Source organism: Nomascus leucogenys, unplaced genomic scaffold, assembly GCF_006542625.1.
Source record: "Nomascus leucogenys isolate Asia unplaced genomic scaffold, Asia_NLE_v1 001597F_30462_qpd_obj, whole genome shotgun sequence".
NCBI classification, from domain to species: domain Eukaryota; kingdom Metazoa; phylum Chordata; class Mammalia; order Primates; family Hylobatidae; genus Nomascus; species Nomascus leucogenys.
This window is the reverse complement of record NW_022095809.1, coordinates 23204-30478: the sequence shown is the minus strand read 5'-3', so window position 1 is coordinate 30478 and position 7275 is coordinate 23204. Positions and strand designations below refer to the sequence as shown.

The following is a 7275-nucleotide window of genomic DNA, read 5'->3' as shown; positions in this document are numbered from 1 at the left end:
AATCAAAAAACTGACATACGGAAAAGCAAGTGACATCGACAACAGTTACGGAATAAACTCTCACCTTGCTTCCGGACCGGCATTTTTCTCTAGAATCAGGAAGAGGGCACACACCTTTAAAAACACACAACAGAAAGGAAAAAGGATAGAATCATGTTCAACTAGCATTTCCCCCCATCGAAACAGAAAACCCTCGCAGCCCTATTTGAAAACCCCACGTTCCAAAGTTTTACCAAGTCAAAGAAAGAGTCTCAAAACGCAGCAGTTGTCTGTCAATGCGGAAAGCTTTTCCTCGGAGTGGGTACCCCTGCAAATTAAGAACAGACAGAAGTCGGCTTCCAAACTCTCCTCGAAAGCGTCCCCCTCCCCAAAGAGCCTAGACCTGAGGCCGCCTCTTCCCCCACTCAAGTATCCAAACTCCCCACCTCCTACCGGGTACGGACGGGTGAAGCGCTCCGACCCTTGGCCCCCGAGCCAGCAGCGGCCGCAGAGCGCTGGGAGGGGACCGGCGGGACTGGCCGCCCGCCCTGCTCGGGCCCCCTCCTCTCGCTTGCCTTTCTCCTTGCTCGCTGCCTCCGGGCTGCTCCAGCTGAGGCCGGACAGGGCAGCGGCCGCTCTCCGCGACGCCCTCGCGCCCCGCATGCACACCTCCGCGGGCCCCCACACCTGCGGCGCCGCCACAAAGTTCCCGCGAGCGGCGTGCGCTCGGAACCGGGGTGCGCTCCGGCCAGACCCGGAGCAGCTCCCCAGCCCGGCCCCGCTCCACGTACCCCCGCCCCGCCCGGGGCCCGCGGAGCCGAGCGGAGGGGGTGAAGGGACGGGGGAGGAGCTCCCCTGGGCCGCCGCACCCCCGTGGCCTCGTCCTCCTTCTCGGCCGCGCCGCCTCCTCGCTCGCCGCGGTTCCCCGGCCCGCTCGCCCAGTTGCCGCCTGCCCGCCCCACCCCCGGAACCTCGCCTTCTTCCGCGCCCCCAACCGCTCTCCCCCCAAACTTTCCGCCAAGATGGCGGCCCCAAGATGGCGGCCCCAAGATGGCGGCCCCCAAGATGGCGGCCCCCAAGATGGCGGCCCCCAAGATGGCGGCCCCCAAGATGGCGGCCCCCAAGATGGCGGCCCCCAAGATGGCGGCCCCCAAGATGGCGGCCCCCAAGATGGCGGCCCCCAAGATGGCGGCCCCCAAGATGGCGGCCCCCAAGATGGCGGCCCCCAAGATGGCGGCCCCCAAGATGGCCTGCCGCGCTCCCAGGTGACCGCCTTCCCCGCGCTCTCAGTCAATGGGAAGTGAGGAGGCGGCTCGCGCCGAGCCCGGGGCTCCCCGCGCTGCTACCTTCGGGTTGGAAGGGGGAGGCGGGTCGGGAGAGGGCTGAGGAACGGAAGGGGGACCCGGGGAGCATCCTAAGGGAACCTCTTCGCTTAAAAGGGCGGCCGCTGAAGTGGCTCTGAGAACAAAGGAGTTAACACTCGGACTCCACAGGTGGCCCGGGGTGGCCCTGGAGGAGCCCGCCCTTACCTTGCCCCAGCCCACCGGCGTGTCCCGCAGTTCCGAGCTAAACGCGCCAGGCCGGGAAGGCTCGGGCTGTCTGAAGAGAGGCGTGACCTCGCCTACACCAGATCCAAGGCGCACATTCCGCGACACCCCTTAACCTCACTCAACACGGGCCGTTTCCAACTCCGCGGCAGAGACAGCGCCTGGCGACCCCGGGGGTAGATCCCCACCGGGGAAAAGCCGCCTTAAGGAGGAGCCAACTGTACCTCCCAGGGGGCGGGGAGGGCGGGGCCTGGGAGAGGGAGAGGGAGGAGGTCGGGGAGGGCTGCCGACTCTGCGTTGCCTTCCACTCCAGGCTGATTGTTAAGTTACTATTCGTCCCTTAGTAATAGGCTTGGGGGGAGGGGTTTCATTAAAGAAGGACATATGAAATAGAGACACTGGTTAATTTGGCAAGAGTTTGAGGGTTACAGTACAAGATTTTTAAGCGTAAGTGATTAATTCTAAGTATGGTATACTTAAGGGTGGGGAGAGAAGGTTTGTTCATTCATTCGCTCATTCATTCATTCATTCCCCCAAGCCTGCGTCCCAGCCCGCTCAGCATCGCAGGTGTTACCCAAACTCTGACGGTCCCTTTAAGAACTCACCTGGAGTCGCGCCCTCCGAAGCTGAGCCGCCCTCAGCCAGCGCTGCAGGTTTGTTTCCTGCGCACGTCCGGGCGGAATTACGGGCCGGCTGGGACCCCGCTCCCGGCCTGAGCCACCCAGGTTATAGAAGGGGAATGTCGGGAAGCTCTCCAAGTCACTGCCCAGGTCTTCGAAACTCCTCTGGGTGACAAGGACCTCCGTATTCGGAGGTCCAGAGAGAATTTGCTCAAAGTTACCCCGAGTGAGTGACAGAACTGGAAACCCGCAGATCCTGTCTTTCAAAACCGGAAGGCTCTTCCCAGTAAACCTGACTCTGACTGAGGCCGTATCCATTGGCTCCTACAGGGAAGGCCGAGGAGCCTCGCGTTGTAACCTTAACAGCTACTCAGGGGTATACTGACCACTGGTTTTACTTTCGGATTGCACCTTAGAATCCTAACTTACAGTAAGGAGCCACCGACTTTAGAACCTATTAGGACAAGGAACCGAGGTCCAGAAAAGGGAAGCAACTTGTCCAAGGACATAGACGCTAATCAGTAATAGAGCAGCCGAGAACTCAGGTCTCCTAGCTCCAGCCCAGGGCTCTTTCTATTGTGATTTTGGACAACTTGACAGAGAGGTATGTTGGTATGTTGGCAGCAGACCTCTGTGCTTTCCCGGATCAAGCATCCTGGGATCTTGAAAAACAGTTAAAGCAACATTGCATAGAGAAAATGGGATAGAAGGGTCAAACGGTCCTGAAGGCAGGGGTGTCCTAAAAGCCAGGAACTTAACAGAGGGACGGAATTTATTTAATAGTGAAAGTGGCTCATGACATGCATGATACTCTCAAGACTTCGTTGATGGACTGTGAATGGGATGGTTGCAGTAAGAAACCATTCTAAGAATGGAATCTCTTCAGAATTCAGGAGAAAGAGGGAGGGAAATTTGCCCTCTCCCTTGATAACATTTATTGTTCATATATGTTCACTTGCTAGGAAACGGGGATAGAAATAAATAAGATCCAAGTCCTGCTCTCAAGGATACACAGCCTCGTAGCAAGTACACAAAGGCCAATGCACCTTTTCCCAGGGGACACTGAGGAGTCAAAAACAAAATTTGTGTGAGTTCTCAATGTCATCCTAGCCTTCCCCTAAAAGCAAAAAGGAGGAAGAGGAGGAAAGAGGACATGTCCTTTTTTCTTGTCATTCTGTGTGACGGCCCTATTTGGTTGTCAGCAGTGTACAAAAGCAGCAGTGAACCTAGCATTTGTTCTACCCCTTAGCCTAAGGTGCCGGTAGCAAGTGTCTAGCAAATGAACATATACGAACAATGAATGAAGGCTCTTTACTCTTCATTCCTCCTTTCTACCCATCTTTATTAGTTACTTATTGCTGGATAAGAAAAAGTTCCTCAAAGCTTAAGAGTTTAAAACTTACTAGCTCAGTAAGTTAAACAGCGATAAATATTATCTCAGTTTCTGTGTGTCAGGAATTCAGGAGCGGCATAGTTGGGTGGTTTTGGCTCAGGGCATTATGATGTTGCAGTCAAGAAGCCTACCAGGGCTGCAGTCCTCTGAAGGTTTCAGTGGGACTAAGGGAGGCTCTTTCAACATGGATCATTCACATAGCTAGTAAGTTGATGCTGGCTATTTCTGCTTCAATTTCTCACCATGAAGACCTTTCTATAGGGCTGCTTGAGTGTCTTCATGACGTAGCGGCTGACGTCCAACAGAGCAAGTGATTCAAGAGGGCGAGACAGAAGAAGCCACAGTGCCTTTCATCACTTGGTCTCAAAAGTGACACTCTGCCATAGTCTGTTTGGGCTGCTATAACAAAATACCTTAGACTGGGTGATTTATAAACAACAGGAATATATTACTCACAGCTCTAGAGGCTAAGTAGTCTAAGATCAAAACACCATCAGATGTGATCTAACAGTAATGAGAATAAAAAATTAAAAAAAAAAGAGCCAGGCGCGGTGGCTCACGCCTGTAATATCCAGCACTTTGGGAGGCTGAGGCAGGTGGATCACGAGGTCAGGAGTTCAAGACTAGCCTGGTCAAGATTGTGAAACCCCATCTCTACTAAAAATATATAAATTAGCCAGGCATGGTGGCAGGCGCCTGTAATCAGCTATTCAGGAGGCTGAGACAGAGAATTGCTTGAACCCGGGAGGCGGAGGTTGCAGTGAGCCGAGATCGCCCCACTGCACTCCAGCCTGGGCGACAGAACAAGACTCTGTCTTAAAAAAAAAAAAAAAAACACCAAGAGATTCAGTGTCTGGTAAGAGCCCCATTCCTCATGAATGGAGCCTTCTTGCTGCATCTTCCCATGGTGCAAGGGACTAACAAGTTCTATCTGGCATCTTTTATAAAGGCTCTAATCCCATTTAGAAGAGCTCCACTTTCAAGACCTAATCACCTCCCAAAAGCCTCATCTTTTAATATGATCACTTTGAAGGTGAAGATTTCAACATATTAATTTAAGAAGGACACATTCAGACCATAGCATACTCCATCATTTCCATAATATCTGATCAGTTACTTAGATCCGCCTCAAGGATATGAATACCAGAAAGTAAGACTCACTGGAGGCCATCTTCTTGGAGCTGGCTACCACATCATCACAACATACAAAGCAATGACATCTGAATTTTTCTTTTCTTTTTTTTTTTTAGACAGAGTCTTACTCTGTTGCCAGGTTGGAGTGCAGTGGTACGATCTCGGCTCGCTGCAACTTCTGCCTCCCGGGTTCAAGCTATTCTCCTGCCTCAGTCTCCCCGGTAGCTGGGACTACGGGCATGTGCCACCATGCCCAGCTAATTTTTTGTATTTTAGTAGAGACGGGGTTTCACCATGTTGGCCAGGATGGTCTCGATCTCCTGACCTCGTGATCCACCTGCCTCAGCCTCCCAAAGTGCTGGGTACAGGTGTGAGCCACTCCACCCGGCCCTGACATCTGGATTTTTCTAAGCAACTTCTATTTCCTCAAAGTTTTCCTTACTTTGTGCAGTGAGCAGCTGCCATTGAATAGGACACCATATTGGATCTAATTTTCCAACTTCCTCATTAAATATATATAGATATACACACACACACTATATCTATCTATCTATCTATCTATCTATCTATCTATCCTATCTGTCCATCTGTCTATTGATAGTTAGATAGATGAATAGAAGAAGTTACTTCAACAAAATACTAGCAGATAAAGCTGTTCACTTTCCAGCTCCAAGTTAACTTGCCTTTTGAAGAGCTTAAAAGGCTTCAGAGTCAAAGGACCACGGGGAAAGGCTCAATTTCCCATTCTTTTATTGAAATGTAAGAGAGTCAATGTCAAAGATACTGTCTCTAAGTTCCAACCCTTCCCTTCCCAGCCATCCTGCCTAAGCCACCTTTGCAGCTTCACATCTCTTTGTCTTCTCCTCCATCCAGGCCCCAGCTTATAAATCTATGAAGGTGTCCAGGTCCTGCCGGACTCCACTGCATCTTCTGCTTTCACTCCAGCAGAGTAGCAGCATGCCGCCTGTGCCAAGGCAATCACTAAAAGGAAAGGATTTAATGCTGTCAAAAAAACTTCCGCCAGCTTAGGCTGCAAGAAGAGGAATAGTGTCGAGTATGTTGAAAGTGGCCATATTGGTCAGACCTCCATGAGCGCCTAGGGGGCATTGCTTAGCAGCACACTTTTAAAGGAATCTAAACAAACCAGCATCTGGAAAGAAGAGAGTAACCACAGCAATCAGGAAACAACTGTAGAATCTAGGGCCATTTCACTGGAAAAACAGAAGTCTCCAGGGAGCTGCAGTCATCAAACAGGCTTATTCTGTGTGCCCAGTGGGCAAGTACAGTCAATGGATGAAAATTCAACCAATGGACAAACACAGGAAGTTCTTCCTTAACATGAGTTGTCAGAAACTGTCCAAAATTCTGAAGAGCTGCCTCAAGGTAGTGGAATTTTTTTTTTTAATCAGGAAGGTGCTGAATGAAGCCAGCAAGGATTCTGTGTCAGAGGGTGGTAGACACCCAGGACATAAGGTTGGACTACGTGACCTCTGAGACCACAGTTCTAAGCTGTTGAAACCTCAGTCCCTGCTGAGTACTGAAATGGTATTAGCACCCTTTAGTCTACATCAAGAATTCGTTCCACCCAGTTTTGCTGGTACCAAGACCGATCTCTTTCTCAGAGATAATTCTTAACAGAATAAAAGCTACAGATTGAAACCAATTCCCTTTAAAATGTGGACAGTTGGCCATCTCCATGATGGGTAGTTAGGCACTGAATTAATGCTTTTTAATGGAAGAGCCACCCTAAAATTCCTGGATTATGGTATAATGGAGTACCCAATCAGTATAGGACTAATAACTGCCCTATTGATCCTAATTTAACTAATTCTGAAGTACGTTCAATTAAATAGTGAAAGGGGTTTGTTAAATTAACTTTTTTTTTTTTCGAAATTGGATCTTACTCTGTTTTCCGGGCTGTAGTGCAGTGGCAAGATCATGGCTCACTGCAGCCTCCATCTCCCAGGCTCAAGCAATCCTCCCACCTCAGCCTCCTGAGTAGCTGGGACCACAGCTGCACACCATCAGACCCAGCTAATGTTCGTATTCTTTGTAGAGATGGGATTTCAGCATGTTAACCAGGCTGGCCTCGAACTCCGGGGCTCAAGCAATCTGCCCACCTCGGCCTCCCCAAGTGCTAGAATTATAGGCATGAGCCACTGCACTCAGCCCAAAATTAACTTTTAAATAAGTAAATTTGAGTAAAAAGATGGGCATATTTAAAGAAAAGTTGCAGCGAGTGGATGGTGGGAGGGCTCTGCACACGTTGGGCCGGGGTTTGGACGACGGGGGTCAGACCCTGGGCCCCAGGGACTGCTCACTGCTGTGAGTCTCTGCTGGCTGCACAGATCCACGCAGCCGTGACGTGGCAAGGCCTCTGTTTAATGCAGTGTTTAAAAGTCAGACAGCAACACAGACGTGCAGGAAGGTTTCACCCCACGCAGAGGGCAACCAGGCAGACAGAAGGCAACTTCCTGTCCCCAGGCTGCTCCCCAGGAGGCACCACAGCCACATCGGAACCAGCGAGGCCGCTTCCAGGGCTGAGTCCCTTTGGCTTTCCTCATCGCTGGCCACGCGCCTGCCCTGCTGCAGAGCACCCCAA

The 7275-nt window shown here is 51.2% G+C and overlaps 1 long non-coding RNA gene across 1 annotated transcript; it reads left to right on the top strand.

Moving 5' to 3' along the window:
• The first annotated feature begins 1337 nt into the window (after nucleotides 1-1337).
• Nucleotides 1338-6479, top strand: LOC105739181. The gene is made up of 3 exons (XR_004029057.1): nucleotides 1338-1702; nucleotides 2065-2179; nucleotides 5547-6479. It is a non-coding gene; the product is annotated as an uncharacterized LOC105739181 (long non-coding RNA).
• The last annotated feature ends 796 nt before the right edge of the window (nucleotides 6480-7275 follow it).